The 19,526-nt window shown below is 37.0% G+C and overlaps 2 long non-coding RNA genes across 4 annotated transcripts; one reads left to right on the plus strand and one right to left on the minus strand.

Moving 5' to 3' along the window:
• Positions 1-7,949: 7,949 nt before the first annotated feature.
• On the minus strand, positions 7,950-9,985 carry LOC135109048 (uncharacterized). 2 transcript variants are annotated; one of them, XR_010272560.1, is made up of 4 exons: positions 9,790-9,985; positions 9,343-9,530; positions 8,969-9,136; positions 7,950-8,855 (listed from the first exon to the last, which is right to left on the minus strand). It is a non-coding gene; the product is annotated as an uncharacterized LOC135109048 (long non-coding RNA). The 2 variants fall into 2 exon arrangements; XR_010272559.1 differs by having other exon boundaries at positions 9,829-9,982.
• Positions 9,986-10,166: 181 nt separating this feature from the next.
• Positions 10,167-18,397, plus strand: LOC135109047 (uncharacterized). 2 transcript variants are annotated; one of them, XR_010272558.1, is made up of 4 exons: positions 10,167-10,302; positions 10,510-10,583; positions 10,741-10,933; positions 12,036-18,397. It is a non-coding gene; the product is annotated as an uncharacterized LOC135109047 (long non-coding RNA). The 2 variants fall into 2 exon arrangements; XR_010272557.1 differs by lacking the exon at positions 12,036-18,397 and having other exon boundaries at positions 10,169-10,302; positions 10,741-11,513.
• Positions 18,398-19,526: the final 1,129 nt, after the last annotated feature.

Here is a 19,526-nt window from a genome sequence, read left to right on the forward strand (position 1 = left end):
ATACTGGTTAACTCTTGTGTTAGAGAGGTGGACAGAATAGGGGTGAGAGAAAGAAGAAAGTCTTGTGCAGCGAGGCCGCGGGAGGAAGGGAGGCATGCAGTTAGCAAGATCAGAAGAGCAGTTAGCATGAAAATAGCGGTAGAAAAATGCTAGATATGCAACATTGCGGCGGTGAGAGAGAGGCTGAAGACAGTCAGTTAGAGGAGAGGAGTTGATGAGACGAAAAGCTTTTTGGGGGCCGGGATAGGGAAGGTAGCTGATAGGCTAGACACGTGCTTGGAAAAAGATGGGACCAAGCCCATTGTTTTTCTCAGTGCGGGAGGGAATGACCTTGGTAAGGTCAGGAGTGAGGAGCTTATCAGGAGGTTTCGACAGGCTTTGGACAGGATTAGGGACAAGGGTGGGATACCCGTGGTATGTGGTGTCTTGCCGAGGAGGGGAGTTGGTGCTGAGTGGCTGTCCAGGGCTATTACAGTGAATCGCAGGCTCGCGAATCATTGTAGGAGTAATGGATGGACGTTCATCGACAACTGGGACCTTTTCTATGGCAGGGACACCTTGTACGCCAGGGATGGAGTGCATTTGTCACGCCAGGGTGTTCGTGTTTTGGCCGAAACACTCGAGCGGGAGGTAACTGCACTCCAGCACTTTTTTCGTTAGTCGGTAGGGAAGAAGGGATAGTGAGGAGAAGTCAAGGGGCAAATTAGTTAAATCTAGAAAGGAAGCTAGCTTAGGGATGGTGAGAAATAGCTTAAGTGTTTACTACACAAATTGTAGAAGTATTCTGAATAAAATAGACTTGCTTAGAGGAATAGCGAGTGTAGAGAAATTTGATATCATTGCTTTAACTGAAACTTGGTTAGATATGTCAGGAAAAGTATTTAATCCAGAGGTTAAGATAGATGGGTATACAATGTTCTATAAAGATAGAGAAAACAGGAGAGGAGGTGGTGTCGCGTTATACGTTAGGGACACATTACAGTGCTGTATGAACAATAGAATTAAAACAGATAACAAAACAGAGTCGATATGGGTAGATATTAAGGAAGGATCGCAGTCAGTAGTACTAGGGGTAGTTTACAGACCACCGACCAGTACAGAGGAAATTAACACCTCACTGTGGCAGGAATTAAATAGAGCAGGCAGGTACAGTCAGGTATGTGTGGTAGGAGATTTTAATTTTAGGAATATCGACTGGAGTCTGATTGTGGGTAACAAGGAAGCAGAGGAATTCCTTAAGGTAATTCAGGATAATTTTTTAAAACAGGTAGTCGTAGAACCCACAAGGGGGAATAATATTCTAGATTTAATTCTTACTAACAGGGAGGAAGCAGTCACGCAGGTAGAGGTTGGAGGACAGCTAGGTAACAGTGACCATAGGGAAATTAGGTACAATCTAGAATGGGAAGAAACTGTTAGAAATAAAAACACTAGTAAAATACCTGACTTTAGGAGAGCAGATTTTGAAGAATTGAAAAGGTACCTCCAAGGAGTGGACTGGCAAAGGATGCAGGGTGAGGTCAGGTCAGGGACGGAGTTCAGAGAGATAAGGCAGGATGAGGGAGGTGAGGTGAGGCTCCAGAAGGGAGGAGGAAAGAGGAAGGGGGGAGATAGGTGTGAGTATGTTGGAATGTCAGGTCATGCTGAAATGAGAGAGGTAAGGTCGAGGCGAGTTGATGAGGGAGGGGAGAGGATGGTAGGGAAAGAGATGAGGAGATTAGGTGAAGTAAATGTAGATGAATTGTATAAATATTTCGTAGATAAAGTTCATACAGGTCAGTTAGCAAATATCCCGTATAAAACAATAAGATCACAAAAAAATGACCCTAAATGGATGACTGCTAGGTTAAAGCATTATATAGGGCGTAAGAGAAGTATATATAAGAGATTAAAGGCAGGTGAGGAAGTTTTAAGAACACAGTATAATGAATTAGTTAGAACAGTCAGGAAGTTAACGAGGAAAGCTAAGGACAATTATGAATTAAAGGTAGCCAGCCAGGCGAAGACGGACCCCAAGGGATTTTATCAGGTATACAGGACGAAAAATAAGGATACTGTAGGTCCATTAAAGGCAGCAGATGGGGAGCTGGTTAGTTCTGGGGAGGAGATTAGTAAACTTCTGAATGATTATTTTTTAACTGTCTTCACTCAGGAAAACATGCAGGATATGCCAGATAGTGAACAGGTGTTTAGAGCAGATGAGTATGAGAAGCTGACGGATATTTCCATAACTAGGGATATAGTGGAGCAGGAGATAGATAGGCTAAAAAAGTTCAAGTCACCAGGACCTGATGAAATATATCCCAGAGTACTGAAGGAATGTAAAAAGATTATTAGTGAGCCGTTAGTTTCTGTCTTTAGGAAATCACTGGAGTCGGGTGAGGTACCAGTAATGTGGAGGCAGGCTAATGTAGTACCCATCTTTAAGAAAGGGGATAAAACTTTAGCGTCTAATTATAGACCTGTCAGCTTAACTTCAGTTGTAGGTAAAATGTTAGAGTCAATAATAGCCAGGAACATTAGGGAACATTTAGACAAACATAACTTGATAAATCAGTCACAGCATGGCTTCACGAAGGGGAAGTCTTGCCTGACAAACTTGTTAAGTTTTTACAGTAAGGTGTACGAGGCAGTAGATAATGGTGATAGTTATGATATCTTATATCTGGACTTTAGTAAAGCATTCGACAAGGTGCCCCATCAAAGGCTCCTGAGAAAGGTTAGGGCGCACGGGATAGATGGGAAGGTGTTAGGTTGGATAGGGTCATGGCTTGGTAACAGGCGACAGAGAGTGCTAATAAACGGCTCGAAATCCGAGTGGGGTCATGTCATTAGTGGGGTGCCACAGGGATCAGTATTAGGGCCATTATTATTTCTAATATATATCAATGACTTGGATAGTGGAATTAGTAGCGATGTTAGTAAATTTGCGGATGACATAAAGATAGGTAGATTAATTAGGTCAGAAGCGGATGCCATCGCCTTGCAGACAGACTTAGATAGAATGAATGAATGGACGGATAGATGGCAAATGCAATTTAATATCAATAAATGCAAAGTGCTTAGCGTAGGTAGAGGAAACCCACACAATAGGTACACAATAAACACCCAAACTCTGGTAGGTGCAGGGTACGAGAAAGATTTAGGAGTTATAGTTAGCTCTGAACTCCGTTTAGGGAAACAATGCATAGAAGCCAGAAACAAGGCAAATAGGGTACTAGGATTCATTTTTAGGAGTGTTAAAAGTAGAAGGCCGGAAGTAATATTAAAATTATACTTGGCGCTGGTCAGACCTCATCTAGACTACGCTGTGCAGTTCTGGTCCCCACATTACAGGAAAGATATAGGTCTATTAGAATCAGTACAGAGGAGAATGACTAAAAGGATACAGAGGATGAGGAGTATTCCTTACGAAGCGAGGTTGAAGCGGTTAAATGTACATTCTCTAGAGAGACGTAGGTTAAGAGGGGACCTGATAGAAGTCTTTAAGTGGTATAAGGGTTATAACAAGGGAGATGTAAGCAAAATTCTTAGGATCAACAACCAGGGTAGAACAAGAAATAACGGGTTCAAGCTTGAAAAATTTAGGTTTAGGAAGGAGATAGGAAAAAATTGGTTCTCAAATAGAGTGGTAGATGAGTGGAACGGACTCAGTAATCATGTAGTTAGTGTTAGGACACTAGAGAGCTTTAAGAGAAGATTAGACAAGTTTATGGATGGGGATAACAGATGGAAATAGGTAGGAGTGTTTCATACAGGGACTGCCACGTGTAAGCCTGGTCGCTTCTTGCAGCTTCCCTTATTTCTTATGTTCTTATGTTCTTATGATTCCACCCTGTCTAGAAGAGCAGTATGAGTGGAACCTCCCCAGACATGTGAAGCATACTCCATACATGGACGGATAAGGCCCTTGTACAGAGTTAGCAGCTGGGGGGTTGAGAAAAACTGGCGGAGACGTCTCAGAACACCTAACTTCATAGAAGCTGTTTTAGCTAGAGATGAGATGTGAAGTTTCCAGTTCAGATTATAAGTAAAGGACAGACCGAGGATGTTCAGTGTAGAAGAGGGGGACAGTTGAGTGTCATTGAAGAAGAGGGGATAGTTTTCTGGAAGGTTGTGTCGAGTTGATAGATGGAGGAATTGAGTTTTTGAGGCATTGAACAATACCAAGTTTGCTCTGCCCCTATCAGAAATTTTAGAAAGATCAGAAGTCAAGCGTTCTGTGGCTTCCCTGCGTGATGTAAGTCACAGGTTTACAGTGTCATTTTTTTCTACACTTTGCTTCTTTCAATTTTTCCTGTGCACTAAATACTGCTACAACTCTTGCACACACTGATTTTTGTCTCAGCTTCTTCACTTTTTTTTTTTTTTTGTCTTTATTTATTGTTTTTGTGTCAGCTACTTTTGTCTTTTCTCTAGACTTTGATTATTTTATCTTTTTTTTTTTCCTGGACAGTAAAGATTCTTACCTCCTGTTCACTCAGTGATTTTTGTCTCCGCTTTTTCAGTGTTTTTTATTTAGACGTTGTATTTATTTATTGTTTTATTGTCAGTTTTATCTTTATTTATTTATTTTGTCTTTATTTGTTTGTGAAGCGTTTTTTTTTCTTTGTTTTTCAAGACAGTAACTGGTCCTGCGGACTGTCACACTGATTTTTGTGTCAGGTTCTTCAATGTATCTTTTTACTACGGTTTATTTTTATTTTTTATATTTATTTATTTTAGGCAATAAATACTTTTATTTCTTGTGCAGAGAGTGATGTTTGTCTCGGCTTCTGAACTTTTCTTTTTTTTTACTTTGTATTTATTATATTTTTGCCTCAGCTACTTCAGCGTCTTATTTTTCTTGGCAATAGATTCTCCTACGTCTTGTCTACACAGTAATCTTTGTTTCGCTTTCTTCATTGTTTTTAAGGCTTCTTTCAAGACAGTATTTACTCATACGCCTTGTCACAGTTATTTCTGTCTAAGCTTCTTTACTGTTTTTTTTTTTTTTCGGAGTGGGTGGGGGGAAGGGGGGCAGTTGATACTCCTAGGACTTGATGACACAGTGAATTTTCTCTCAGCTTATTTTAAGACTTTTTATAACGATTATTTTTCTGTTTGCTTTAAGGGCAATAAATACCCTTATGACTTGCCCTCACAGTGAATGTGTCATCAGCTTCTCCAGACTTTAAAAAATGTTTTTTCTTTACTGTTTTTTTTTTTTTTTTTTTTTTTTAGAATATGTTTTTTATTTGGTGTTTTGAAGGCAGTAAATGTTCATGCGGCTCGTCATAAAAAGATTTTTCCAAGTTTCTCAAGTATTTCTTTATTTCTTTCATTTTTTCAAGGTAATGAACACTCAAACCGCTTGTCACACTGATATTTTTCTCTTACGTTCATCTGCGCTTTACGTTTTGTTCTTTCTTTTATTTATTTTTTTTTTCAAGGCAGTAAACATTCCTACAGTTTGTGCAGGCAGTGATTTTTGTCAAGACTTTTTATGTACTATTTGGTGTCTCAGGTAATTAGACTTTTCTTGTTTTTTTTTTTTTTTTTTTTGTAAAAAGTAAATATTTCCATGGCTTGTTCACACTAATATTTGACTCATGTTCTTCCGTGTTTTTAAATTTTTATTTATTTATTTATTTTTTTTTATGACACCATAATTATATTGATGTGGCTTTTCACAGTGATTTTTTACTAAACTCCTTCACTTTTCTTTCTTTCTTTCTTTCTTTCTTTTTGAAGGCAGCAAATTGTACTACGGCTTGTTCAGTTATTTTTGTCTCTGGTTCGCCACGTCTTTGTTTTATTGTTTTTATCATTTACTTGTAATTCTGAAGGCTTGTTCACACACACTGTTTTGTCTCAAGATCTTTATTTTTTCCTTAGTTTTCTTTATATATATATATATATATATATATATATATATATATATATATATATATATATATATATATATATATATATATATATATATATATATATATATATATATATATATATATATATATATATATATATATATATATATATATATATATATATATATATATATATATATATATATATATATATATATATATATATATATATTTTTTTTTTTTTTTTTTTTTTTTTTTTTTTTTTTACCTCAGCTTCTTCAGTTTTTTTTTTTCGTTCTTTCTAAGGTTTTTTTTTTCTTTTTAAGGCTGTATATATTGATACGGCTTGTCACAAAGTGATTTTTGGCAGCTTCTCTACTTTTTATGCATTTTGTTACTTTGTTTTAAGGTAGTAGATGCTGTTACCGCTTGTCACAGTGATTTTCGTCTCATTTTTTTCAATGTATTTTTTTTTTTCACTTTACTTGTTTTATTCATATTTTTTTTTTCTTTTTACTTTCCTATACAGTAAAGATTCCTACGAGTTGTCACAGTGATTTATCTGAGCCTCTTCACTGTCTTCTCTATTTATCGCCAGATCTTTTCCTTGTCCTACGGCAGGATCTCCTTGTGCTGGACACCTGAAGGCTCTTTGAGCTGCGTCTCAACTGTTCCCATAATGCTGTCTCGCGTCCTGGCTGCTCCCAGCCTGGTATCCATGCCTCTGCTGAGGCTTCTGCTCACGTCCCTCCTAGCGCGCGCCTATTCGTGCCTCTGCCTAGCCCATCGTGAGGCCTGGCCCTCCATGCTTGCTGCTCTGATTTTGTTTGTTTCTTCTTCTTCTTCTTCTTCTTCTTCTTCTTCTTCTTCAAGGCAGTAAATACTCCATCGCTTGTCACACAGTGGTTTTTGTCGTAGCTTCTTCATTGTTTTTTAAGTCTTTTGTTTATTCTTTTATTTAAAAGGCAGCAAACATTCATAGGGCTTGTTCACACACTGACTTTTGACTCTCACCGCATCTCCTCGGTGTTTATATATATATATATATATATATATATATATATATATATATATATATATATATATATATATATATATATATATATATATATATATATATATATATATATATATATATATATATATATATATATATATATATATATACTTTATCCAAGTCAGTAAATACTTTTACGGCTTGTCAGACACTGATTTCTGTCTCGGCTTCTTCATGTCTTTGTTTATTTATTTATTTATTTATTTGTTATTTTATTTTATTTTATTTTTTTTTTACTTTCAAAGCAGTAAATACTCATAGGACTTGCTCACACAGTGAATTTTCTTACCTTCTCCATTTTTTTTCTTAGACTTTAAAATTTTTATTATTTTTTGCTTTAGCTTCTTTACTTAATTTTTCTTGTTTCTAAGGCATATTTTTTATTTAATTTTTCAGTGCAGTAAATTGTTATACGGCTTGTCACAGTGATCTTTGTCTCATCTTCATTGTCTTGTTTTAAGGCTCTTACTTATTATTTCATTATTATTGTTATTATTATTATTATTATTATTATTATTATTATTATTATTATTATTATTATTATTACTATTATTATTATTATTTATTTATTTATTTATTTTCAAGTTTGTAAACATTCATACGGCTTGTTCACACACTGACCTTTGTCTCTGCTTCTCCACTTTAATTTTTTTTTTATGTATTTCATTTATTTATTATTTTAAGGCAGTAAATACTTGTACTTCTCACTTTTTTAAGGGATTTTTTTTTTCTTTTTCAAGGCAGTAAATACGCCTACGGCTTGTTACACAGTGATTTTTGACTAAGCTTCTTGAGTGCCTTTTAGTATTTTTTTTTCATTTTTGTGTAAATAGTATATGTATCATCACTGAGATGATAGTTAACGGAAGAGGTGATTAGGGGAAGGTGGGGTAAGACGGAATACTTAACAAAGTATTGAGTCTAGAAACCACATTTATTTAATTTTTTGGGGGTTTAAGGTTTGTGGTGGTGCTTTGGAGTGTTGTGTTCGAAATCCACACCCGGGTCACGGTTTTTGAAAGAAAAGAATGAGACACAAGATGTTACAAAATCAAAAGTTTTATTGGACCAAAAACAAAATGGCGGGATAAGATGGACTTCAGGGGTTCATCTTGCCCCTCGAACTGAACATGAAGTAGCAAATCCTTACTGGCACAAATCACACACAAAAACCTCTTCCTCATCATCATCTATCCCCGCTCATTGCTCATGAGCCCAGCGTTTGCAAATAGCACAACAAACCCACCCTTCTCCTCTCAGAATTATGTCCTGGGGTGAACTACCTGGCTTGAACAGTCTCCGAGCAACTTTTGGCACCAAAACACTGGAATTTTCTGGCTCAACAGCTTCCAAGTCAGATTCATTCTCCAGGGCCATGATTGGCTGGGCAACTGGTTCGTCTAGATCTTCCTCTTCTTGCTCACCTTCGAATGGAATATCTGTTGGGTGGGCAGGTAAATAGTCACCTTCGCCAAAAACCTGGCTGTTCAATGGAAAAATTCCCGTTTTCCTAAAACTACTGATGGCTGTATTTGGAACAGCAGCCTGTGGATAGGCCTCTCCGAATAATGCACTTAGCTTGTAGACAGTCACCTGCCTACCAGGACTGTTTGTGAGCAATGTTTCAACAGCCTTCACATAGTAGGCATCCAACAGTTTCATAAAGGAAACATCCAGTGGTTGCATTCGGTGACTACAGTGTGGTGGCAAAATTAGAATTTTGCAGCGTTTTAACACTTGTCTCATCGACATTGAAAATCCTGTGCGGAGGAAAAAAAAAAAAAAAAATGGTCTGCTTGCGCTAAGGATGAAATGTCAAAGAACTTGCCATCGTTTCTGGGGTTGAATAATTTTGCTCTTGCAGCAGAAGTTGCTTCTGGGGTTCGAATTACAAGTTGTGGATGACGGCGATGGAATCCCAGTAGCCAGTCCTTACCCGCCAGTCCAACCTGATAAAGACAGAAATAATGCTTTAGGCTGTGCAATTGCAACTCCGACTCGGAGCATATTGGGATGTAAACTGACATGAAATAAAGAGTCCTGTTTTGTGGCTATATCTCACCTCTTTGTTAAATTTGTGGTCCACATTATTTCTCCTTGCTGCATGGAAGGCAATGTAGCGAACATCCCGTGTAGTCAGTTTGAAAAATCGAGCCTCCATTGACAAAATGTGAGTCACCAACTCTGCCTCTTGTGCAGCATTGAATACAGTCCTGATAGGGCCAAGCATCTGGAAAATGAGTCACAAACAATTTATTTCACACACAAAAAAAAAAAGCGATAAAATGTTAAATATGGAAAGACACTAGACTAAACAACAACCTTTTATTAGGCTTGCCTGATAGAATTACAAGAAAAATGCATAATTAATGAAAAAAAAAAAAAAAAAGACTCAGGGAGTCCTAAAACTATGATGTGTGCTGAGCAGTTCCTTGCCTTAGTGGATCCAGTTGCTGTCTTATTCTTGTCACAGGCACGGCGCCCGACTGTACCCTTAGGCACGTTGAATTCTTTTTGAAGCTTTCTTCAAGCCCATGTTTTCCTCTAACTGCAGCTATTGCTCTTTCCATAGCTGCCTCAGTCCATTCCCCTCTGCTACTAACTCGTACATATTTTCGAGGCATCTATGGAGAAAAGAAAAAAAAAAAGAATGTGTAGAGCTTGTGAAATAAATAGTGTGAGGGGTGAGATGGAACCCCATAGGTTCCATCTTACCGCCAAAAGTAAATATTCACTGTAAAGTAGAAGCATTTACCGAAGCATCCATGTTTTTCTTTATAAATTTATGGCACATATATGTCATGTATACACTCATGGGCATATCTGACATAAGTAGTAAATTCTTATAACAATTATTTCAAAACAAAACATGCAGTGTCTCACCTTGCGCATATAACATCAGCACTACGTAAAAGAACAAACCTCCACTCAGAAGCACAAGGAGCACTGAGCATGCATTACTGGCACTGCTGGCAGCAATGACGTCGTTGTTGCGTGACGTTAAATTTTGAACCTCTTCCTTTCTGCCTGAGATTAGATGGGGGGAGGTTCCATCTCATCCCATGGGTCCGTCTTACCGCACCTTCCCCTACCTATGTTTTGTTTTTAACTGCACATCTTTATTTCATAACTATTTGGTGTCTATTGTATGTAATATCTGTTCCTTTATCTGTATATCTATTTTTATACATGTTCTTGGTGGTATACTATATAATCTGTATGTACAATGGTGGTTGGTGTGTGGTGTATCACGCGTGTCGCTGCGCATTTGTCTTGTTGGTTGGGCGGAGAGGTGGCCACGCGGGGCTGGACTAGCAGGCCGGTTTCTGTTCGGATGGCTTGAGCACTGGGCAGGCGTGACGAGGGAAAGTGTGGGCAATGTATCTGGTTGTTGTAGTAAGGGTTATGTGATATGTTCTTTAGTGTCATATTATTACTTTTATACATGTACATGCTAGCATAGGAAACTGTATTGTGTTGCCAGGACCTACACATGATTTGTGGAGGGTAGTGTGCATGGCCCTTGTGTTATTTAGTGTCAGTGACCACTTCTTTTATCCATGTAGGTATAAGTTAGTAGAGTGAACTGTATCATGTTGGCAGGACCTACAAGTGATTGGTGGAGGGTAGTGAACATGGCCCTTATCGTTTCTCACTAAACTCTCGGAGGTTACAACGTGAGTGATATGTTTGGATTTATTGAATTCATATTAAAATAGTGTGAAATTATGTGACTATATATTACAAGCTTCAGGTTTGATGTTGAGGGTCCTTTCTTTATATCTCAGTTTATGCTTTGACTTGAATGCACATTGACTGTGATGATCTTCACAGGTTGAAATAAATGACATTACAACGAAACCACGAGTTTACTGTGAACCATTTCAACGTTGTTCCATGAAGGGTGAGGACGAGTAGATTGAGGCGCTGAAGAGGAAAAGGGCAGTGGCCAAGGGCAAGTTCACCAGGAAGGGCAACCTCTTCACCACAGCACACGGTGATGAGGCACCCGTCGTAGTACAACAGGGTATTTATGAAGAGGTTGAGTTGGCATTTAAGAATGTTGAAAATATCAGTGATGAACTAATTGAGTTACTTAGAGGAGGCTGATCAGTATGTTTCGGAGCTGGAAGCAAAGAAAATTAAATTTAAAACAGATTTGGAAAATGTAAAGTCTGCCCAATAGAATCAGATTCAGCAAGCCTCATTAGGAACACTACAAGAAACTTACTGTGAAAAAAAAAAAAATGATCCTCCCATTTTTCTGGTGATTTAAGAGATTTCCCCAACTTTAAAGATGAGAGACTAGTGCCCACATATGGACTGGATCCATATGCTTTAACTCCTAAACTAACCATGTAATATTTTTGAAAATGCTCTCATTGTGATTCCCATGCAAAGTTTCTGTGATGATTTGGATAAGATCTAACCTAACCCAACCAGTAACTAAACCTAACAGGGTCATAATAGCCCACCTGGGACCTCGTCTGTATCAAATCAGCTGCTCTCTCTCTCTCTCTCTGTCTCTCTCTCTCTCTCTCTCTCTCTCTCTCTCTCTCTCTCTCTCTCTCTCTCTCTCTCTCTCTCTCTCTCTCTCTCTCTCTCTCTCTCTCTCTCCATGAATGAGAGAGAATGTTTCGCTCCTGCCCCCCTGGTAACTCTGCATACATAGCAGTAACTGAGAGGTGAAGACATACGGCGGTGGGGCGTAAACCACCAAAGATAGCCAGCAGTCCTACCAGTCAGCCACGCCAGTTTGGTGGAAGACTGAAATTACCAAAGCTTTGAATGAACAACATTCACAATATTACTGCTTCCAATGTATTTAGTGTCATAGTTATAAAAAAAAATTTATATATATATATATATATATATATATATATATATATATATATATATATATATATATATATATATATATATATATATATATATATATATATATATATATATATATATATATATATATATATATGGACAGCTGTTGGGCATCCCACTGTGTGAATTTAAAACCAGTTTGTTTTTAAGACAGATTTCAGAATGAGTAGCAAAAACCAGCATCAGTTAGAGAAATTTTTCCCAGTGTGCTGCCAGCTTAATATAATTAGAAAAATCTTACTTTTTCCCAGGGCTCGTGTCCTTCCCCTGAGAATTACTGTCATCTCCCTAGGAAGGCACTGGTTAAGAACCAGTGGATTAAATGGTCTAAAATTCATCGAAACTTCTGTCTAAATCCATGAAGCCAGTTTTGCGAGTTGACTGCCTCACGAATAATGACTAAATCTCATTTGTGAGAAGATTTAAGAAAATGATGTTTTTAGAAGAATTTCATTACGTTTTCAGTTATTTTCCTTGAGTTTCTGTTTTAGAAGGTCTGAATTTATGAATTTCTTTATCATAAGGTCTGCATATTCTATTTTGTAATTTTGATGTACTGGTGCTTTAACATTATGCTTAAGTTCTATGTAAACATTATAAACAGATTCACCTAAGTCAGTTTGCTTACATTTTCTTTCGACAAAGTTTTTTCCACGTGAAAAAAAAAAGGGATATGAAAGTTTTTGTCCTTCTGTTATGGAATTATACTCACATAAACTGAATTATTAAAAAATACAAAAAGTTTTTTTTTTTTATTTCCTGAACAGATGATAAAATAAATTAGGTAGTTTGTGAAGGTGACAATATGATACAATTACATGTTACTCCATGTGAGTATGGAAATTTGAAGCCCTTTGAATGTTACCACTAACAACCTTGTTACAGTGTTGTGCTTGCATTTCAGTTTCACTTGAGTAGTAGGATCTGCCTTGGAGCTGCCATGGAAATGGTCCAATATTGGTTTCCCCGTGATGATCTAGAGATGTACTTGTTGAGGAGGAGTGGAGTGGATTGGAGTGATGAGTCTTTCAGCTGTCTGCTTAAATAAGCCAACAGTGTGTGCATGTACTAACGTGTTGTTTGCCTTACATAGCCAGCAGGATATGCATGTACAAACGTGTTGGGTGATACAGTACTACAACACACACACACACACACACACACACATATCACTGTCATGGCGGACAGAGAAGTCAACGCAAAACAGGCGCTCTTAAAAATTCAACCATCTACATCGCTGAGAGCTGCCCTAGTGGAAATACAGAGGTGAGAGTTCACACTGGTTTTGCTCGTTGCCGTCCCATCTCCAAAGTGTTTTGTAGAAAGCAGTTAAATTGTTATAATGAGCAATGAAGAGGGGGCTACTTCAGTCCCCACTATGTTGTTTACACCAACAGGGACTGTCCCGAAGGAGAGACAGACTTCTTGGGATTTGGGGAAGAGGACTGAAGTGTCGGGGAAGCAATGATGAGAAGGAGAATTAATACACTGGAAACTGAAATGAAGGATAGATTTGACAAGATGGAGAAGATGGTTGAAACTTTGAACTCCGAGAAGGGGGTGTGGAAAGTTGCATACGATGATCTACATAAAAAAAAAAAAAAAAAAACTAATGTTATATGAAAAGAAAGCAATGGAATGTGAAGGCAAAATGGAAGAATTAAATGAAAAACAGGAAAATTGGAAGAAAGAACAAGAGGAAGAAAAGATCGATTTTAGGAAAATTGTGGAGGAACAAACCAAGGCAAACGAAATAAAGCTAACAGAAAAAGTTGTTCAAGTTATAAAACAAAGAAAACTTGGTGAGAGACACTGTGGATAAGAAAAAAAAACTGTTGTGGTATTTGGCCTGAAGGAAGAGTGTACACCTCAGTGGACTGAAAGAGAAAAGAAGGAAAATAGATGTGTGGAAAAATTAGTGGAGACATTACGAGGAGAAAAATCTCAATTTCGAAGAAATTAAGATTTGGTAGATATGTTGAGGGTGGACAGCGTCCTATAAAAATAAGGTTTAGGTCACAAGTGGCAGCTGAAGAAACACTAAGTAAATCTTGGAAACTGGCCAAGGTGAAAGAATATAAACAAGTGTGGATAAAAAGATAGAACCAGAGAAGAGAGAGATACTATAAATGAACTAAGAAAAGAAGCAAATCAAAAAAAAATGGAAAACTATTAGAGGTGCAGAAAAGAAACTTCTTTTGGAGGGTCATGGACATGAGGTTGAGAAAGTGGTACAGGAGGGAAGTAAATGTGGAAGGGTCAGACTAAAAGCAGCATACATGAACATAAATGGACTAATGTCGGCAGTGTTGGAACTAGAAGACTATTTAAAATAGGAGAAACTGGACATCATGGAAATCGTTGAAACTAAATTGGCAAGTTAAGGGGATATATTAAATATCGATGAAGGAAAATACAACCTCTGGATGAGAAATAGAAAGAATAAACGGGGAGGAGGAGAAGTATTGAAAATAAGCTTAAGACAGTATATGGGAAGATAGCGTAATGTGGTGGTGACTTATGTTTCCCCATATTCCAACTCTTGGAGAGAAGATGAATATAAGAAAATGCTTGAGGATACAAAGACATGATTGGCAGAGCTGCTTGAGGAAAATGACGATATACTCCTGATAGGAGACTTTAACTTTAAAGAGATATCTTGGGAGAATTGGACCACAGAAGGCAGTGAGTCATCATGTCATCATGGGGGAACAAGCTACTAGACCTGGCTATTGAAAATTTCCTGACACAAGGGGTTACAGATGACACAAGATTTAGGGGAAATGAAGCACCTTCAAGGCTTGATCTAATTTTCACTAAGGAACAAGAAATAGTAGAAGACCTTAAATACATAAACCCAATAGGAAAAAGTGATCATGTGCTGATTCAGTTCACAGTTATGGATAATAACCTCAGTATAAGGAAAGAGGACCACAGAAGAGAATGGCTAAACTACAGCAAGATTAACTTTGGACAACTTAGGAAGTATTTCAGTGAAGTGAAATGAAACACAGTTATTCAAAAGAGGAAAAGTGGACAGCTTTCCTGGACATTTATAATAAGGGAGTAGAGAAATGGTACCCAAAAGACCAATAGAGAACCTTTTTCAAAAAGGATTGGTACAGCAGATGTGCAACAGCTAGATTGGAGAGAGAAAAAGTGTGGAACAAGTGGAAGAAGAACAAGAGACTGGACCTGTGGAACAATTTTATAAGGAAGAGGAACAAATGTCAAAACTCAAAGAAATGAGCAGAAAAATTTTGAAAAGAATATTGTGGAGAAATGTAAAGATCAACCAAAATTATTTTATAAATTCATCAATAGAAAATTAAAGAGTAAAGATAAAATAAGCATGGTAAAAGCTGGAGAAGAGACAGTGGATGATCCAAAAGAGGTAGCTGAAGTGTTTAACACTCTGTGTTTACTAAGGAAAATGATTTCAGAGGTGAAAGGACAGCGTTAGAAAAAGGGAGTGAACTGAAGGAGATTAAAACATCAGTAGAAGTAAAGAATATGTTGGAAGACCTGGATGTAAGGAAAGCAATGGGTCCTGATGGTGTATCGAGTTGGATTTTAAAAGAATGTAGCTCACAATTAGTCTCAGCACTGCACAATATAATTATCACTACCCTGGTGAAAAGTAGAGTACCCATAGATTGGAAACGGGCGGATATTACCCCAATTCACAAGACCGGAAGTAAAGAAGATCCATTAACTTATAGACCTGTATCACTCACAGGTGTGGTGGCGAAGATTTGTGAAAAGGTTATCAAGAACAGGTGGGTGAAATGCCTAGAAGACAACAAGGTGATAATAGAGAAACAGTTTGGCTTCAGAAAAGGAAGATCTTGTGTTATGAATTTGATAGTTTCTACTCAAGAGTAATAGATATAGTGCAAGAGAGAGATGGATGGGCTGACTGCATATGCTTAGATCTGAGAAAAGTATTTGATAAAGTTCCGCACAGAAGACTAATATGGAAAATGGAAAAAATTGGAGGATTTGGTGGATCACTGACTTTTTTTTACAAACAGAAATGAGGACAGTAATTAAAGGCAGCAGATCAAACTGGAGAACAGTAATAAAGTGGTGTCCCGCAAGGTTCAATACTTGCACCTATCATGTTCACAGTTTATGTAAATGACATGACAGGTGTAGAAAGATACATGAACCTTTTCGCTGATGACGCTAAGATTGTGAGGAAAGTAACAAATGAAGAGGACTGCAATGCTTTAAATCAGGACTTAATTAAGATTAATGAATGGTCATTGAGGTGGAACATGGAGTTTAATGCTAAAAAATGTAGTGTGATGAGGTTTGGAAAAAGTGTGAGAAGACCAGTTGGCAACTATTACTTATGGAATGAGGAAATCTCTATAAGGTAAGAAGAAAAAGACCTAGGAGTAATTATTGCTGATAATTTGTCATTTGGGAAGCACATAAACGAAATTATAGGGGAAACATATAATTTGCTGAGAACTATTAAGATAGCATTCTCCTATATCAATGAAGATATGATAAGATAACTGATAACAACAATGATATATCCAAGATTGGAGTATGCAGTATTAGTGTGGTCACCAAGTCTGAAAAAGGATACAAGAAAATTAGAAAGAATCCAGAGAGCTGCAACTAAAATCCCTGCAAGCTTGAAGGAGTATAGTTATGATGAAAAGTTGAAGAGATTGGTCCTGACTACACCAGAAAAAAGGAGGGAAAGAGGTGATTTGATAGCAATATACAGAATATTGGAAGGAATGGAAAAGTTGGATAGAGAAGGCCTCATGACACCAGATACAAGAAACACAAGAGGACATGGAAGGAAATTGAAAAGGAGTGTTTGCAGAAGAGACATCAAGAAACATAGCTTCCCCCACAGAAGTATAACAGTGTGGAATGAACTTAAGGATGAGACTGTGTGTGCAAAGACAATTCATAAATTTAAAGAAAATCTAGATAAAAGTTGATATGGAGACAGGATGGCACGAGCCTAGTGTGGCCCTTGTCCTGTATTTCACAACTAGGTAAACACACACACACACATGCACACAATCACTCACACACAATGATAGACAGTTCCACGATTGATACACACATGTCAGTGATTACACAGACAATATGTTTCATATGTAACCCTTTGGCTGTGCACTCCCACACCAGCCTGGTGGCAATAATTTTTACCAGTACTGCATTTCAAGTCTGCTGAAACATGTATAGGCTTTGTGTGCATTTGACTGATACTCGTATATCATGGGAGACAAGCAAGTAAAACATGAGATGGTGCTAAGCTTTCAAAACATACTTGGACTTGAAAGTGAAGTGCTTCATGGAAATTAGAAAGAAATAGTCACAATAATCTCATTTTAATCATTGATTATTATTAAGAAAATATGATTATGATTACATGAGTTATCTACTTTTGATTATGATATGGTTATGATTATGTAATCAGAGCCATGGATTATGATTTTTTGATTAGTAATCATAATCATACCCATGTCTTGGTAGGGGGGTCCCCCTTGATCCAGAGAGTGACAGGCTATGTCTTGACTACTTCCAACCCAAAGCCGTTTGTTTATTTAGGCAAATCTGTCACTGTAATCCAGTTCTTGATGGTGGTGCCAGATATACAGTAACCCATTGTTTTTATGGTGGCACCAAGTATTCATTGTTAGTTTAGATTTGCCAGATACACAGTAACCCTTTTTTTTTTTTTATGGTGGCACCAAGTATTCATTGTTAGTTTAGATTTTTTATGGTTGTAGGTGTGGTGGTAGGGAGAAACCTTCTGTGGCAATCATTTTTACTGGAATATGCACTGGGGTGTCAAAACCTATACCTGATTATACAGTGTTGCCCATGTGTATAAAATCGCTTAATGCTGATAAAAGTTCTTTGTTGGAATTAATCAATTTGCCACACATTTCAAAACAAGATGGGAATATGCAGACCATCAGCAAGTGAGAGCCTTAGTCAGTGGCTTACATATCCTATGGTAGCAAAATTATTACCAATATTATCACACAGTTTATGGAACAACAATATGGTAATGAATAAATAAAATGAATACTATACACAAATATCAGTCATATGAAGATATTACAGAATTACAAACCATATTTTTCTGGTAAGTGTATACTCCACTGTTAGTGCTTCATTATTGTTTCTACTATCATTTTTAATGAAGGAATTAGTAGGATGTAGGACAAAGCAAGTTGGTTAAGAGAAAAGAATATGGCAAAGTAGACAAATGAGTATAACAATTTTGTCTGATTTTACTTATAATCCTTTTGATTTAAATTAAAAAAATAACCATCTATAGTATTGTCCTGAAGTATTTTTGAGAACCAACTCATTCCCCATCAGCTGTCATTAATAGGCCAACTGATTCTCTAGCTATTCTTTGTTTTGTATACATGAAAAATCTCATCAGATGTCTCTGCCTGGCTAGCTGCCTTAATTCCTTAGTTGCCCTTAGCCGTTTGTTAACTGCCTAACTATTTCAGCTAATGGATTTTATTGATTAACTCCTTATATCCTCTTGTCTTGCATTCAATCTCTTATACATATTTATTTTCAGTCCTATATAATAATTTTTCTTATTTTATTGCTCTATATGGAGTATTCTATATTTGCCCAGCATGTCATTTATTAATGAAGTATACATACAACTCACCAGCCTTGGTGATGATAATGTAGCCTGAGCATCGCTTGTGTGCTGCACCTGCTTAGTTATTTGTGTAAATTCTGATGTGATTCCCAGCTCTCTAGCATCTATGGAAAGGATGTCATCTATCTCACTAATGATTTCCTCTCTCTCTCTCTCTCTCTCTCTCTCTCTCTCTCTCTCTCTCTCTCTCTCTCTCTCTCTCTCTCTCTCTCTCTCTCTCTCTCTCTCTCTCTCTCTCTCATGTCAATTTTTACTGCTTCAGTTCTTATATACATTAAACACACACACACACACACACACACACACACACACATTGGAAAAAGAATAAGAGAAAAAGATCTTTGGGATGATAATAGCAGATACATTAACAACTAACATGGTCTTTAAATTATGAATAGTTTTTGCTTGCACCACATTCTTGTTTAGACAGTTCCATGTATCAACTGTTTTCAGAAAACTATTCTTTTTGATATATTTTCTAGAAATGTTTTTTTTTCAGCTTCTTTCCATGTCTTCTAATGTCTCTTGTATCCCACATCACAGTTTTGTTGCTGTCTAGCTTTTCCAGTCCTTCCATTAGTCTATATATCACAATTAAGTATCCTCTCTCCCTTCTTTGTTCCAGAGTGGGAAGATTTAATTTTTCTAGTCTCCTCATATGTCTCATCACTTAAGGCTGGGATCATCTTTATTGCTACTCTTTCTATTCTCTCCAGTTTCCTGATATGTTTCTTTTAAATTTGGTGACCATGCCACAGCTGCATATTCCAATTTTGGACAAATCATCATTGCAATTAGTTTCCTCATCATTTTTTCATCCAAGTATGCAAATGCAATTCTTATATTCCATAGTAGATTCATTGTTTCCCCAACAATCTGTTTATATGAATAGCAAAATTACAGGAGAAACCTGTAACTTGTTGAGAAGAATAAGGCTGGCTTTTGTGCATATGGATGAAGAGATGATCAAGATGATGATTATATCACTGATTAGACCTAGATTAGAATATGCATCAGTAGTGTAGTAGGATCATCCTACAAGAAAAAGGATATAAAGAAGTTGGAGAGGGTT

This window comes from Scylla paramamosain, chromosome 18, assembly GCF_035594125.1.
Source record: "Scylla paramamosain isolate STU-SP2022 chromosome 18, ASM3559412v1, whole genome shotgun sequence".
In the NCBI taxonomy this organism is placed as follows: Eukaryota; Metazoa; Arthropoda; class Malacostraca; order Decapoda; family Portunidae; genus Scylla; species Scylla paramamosain.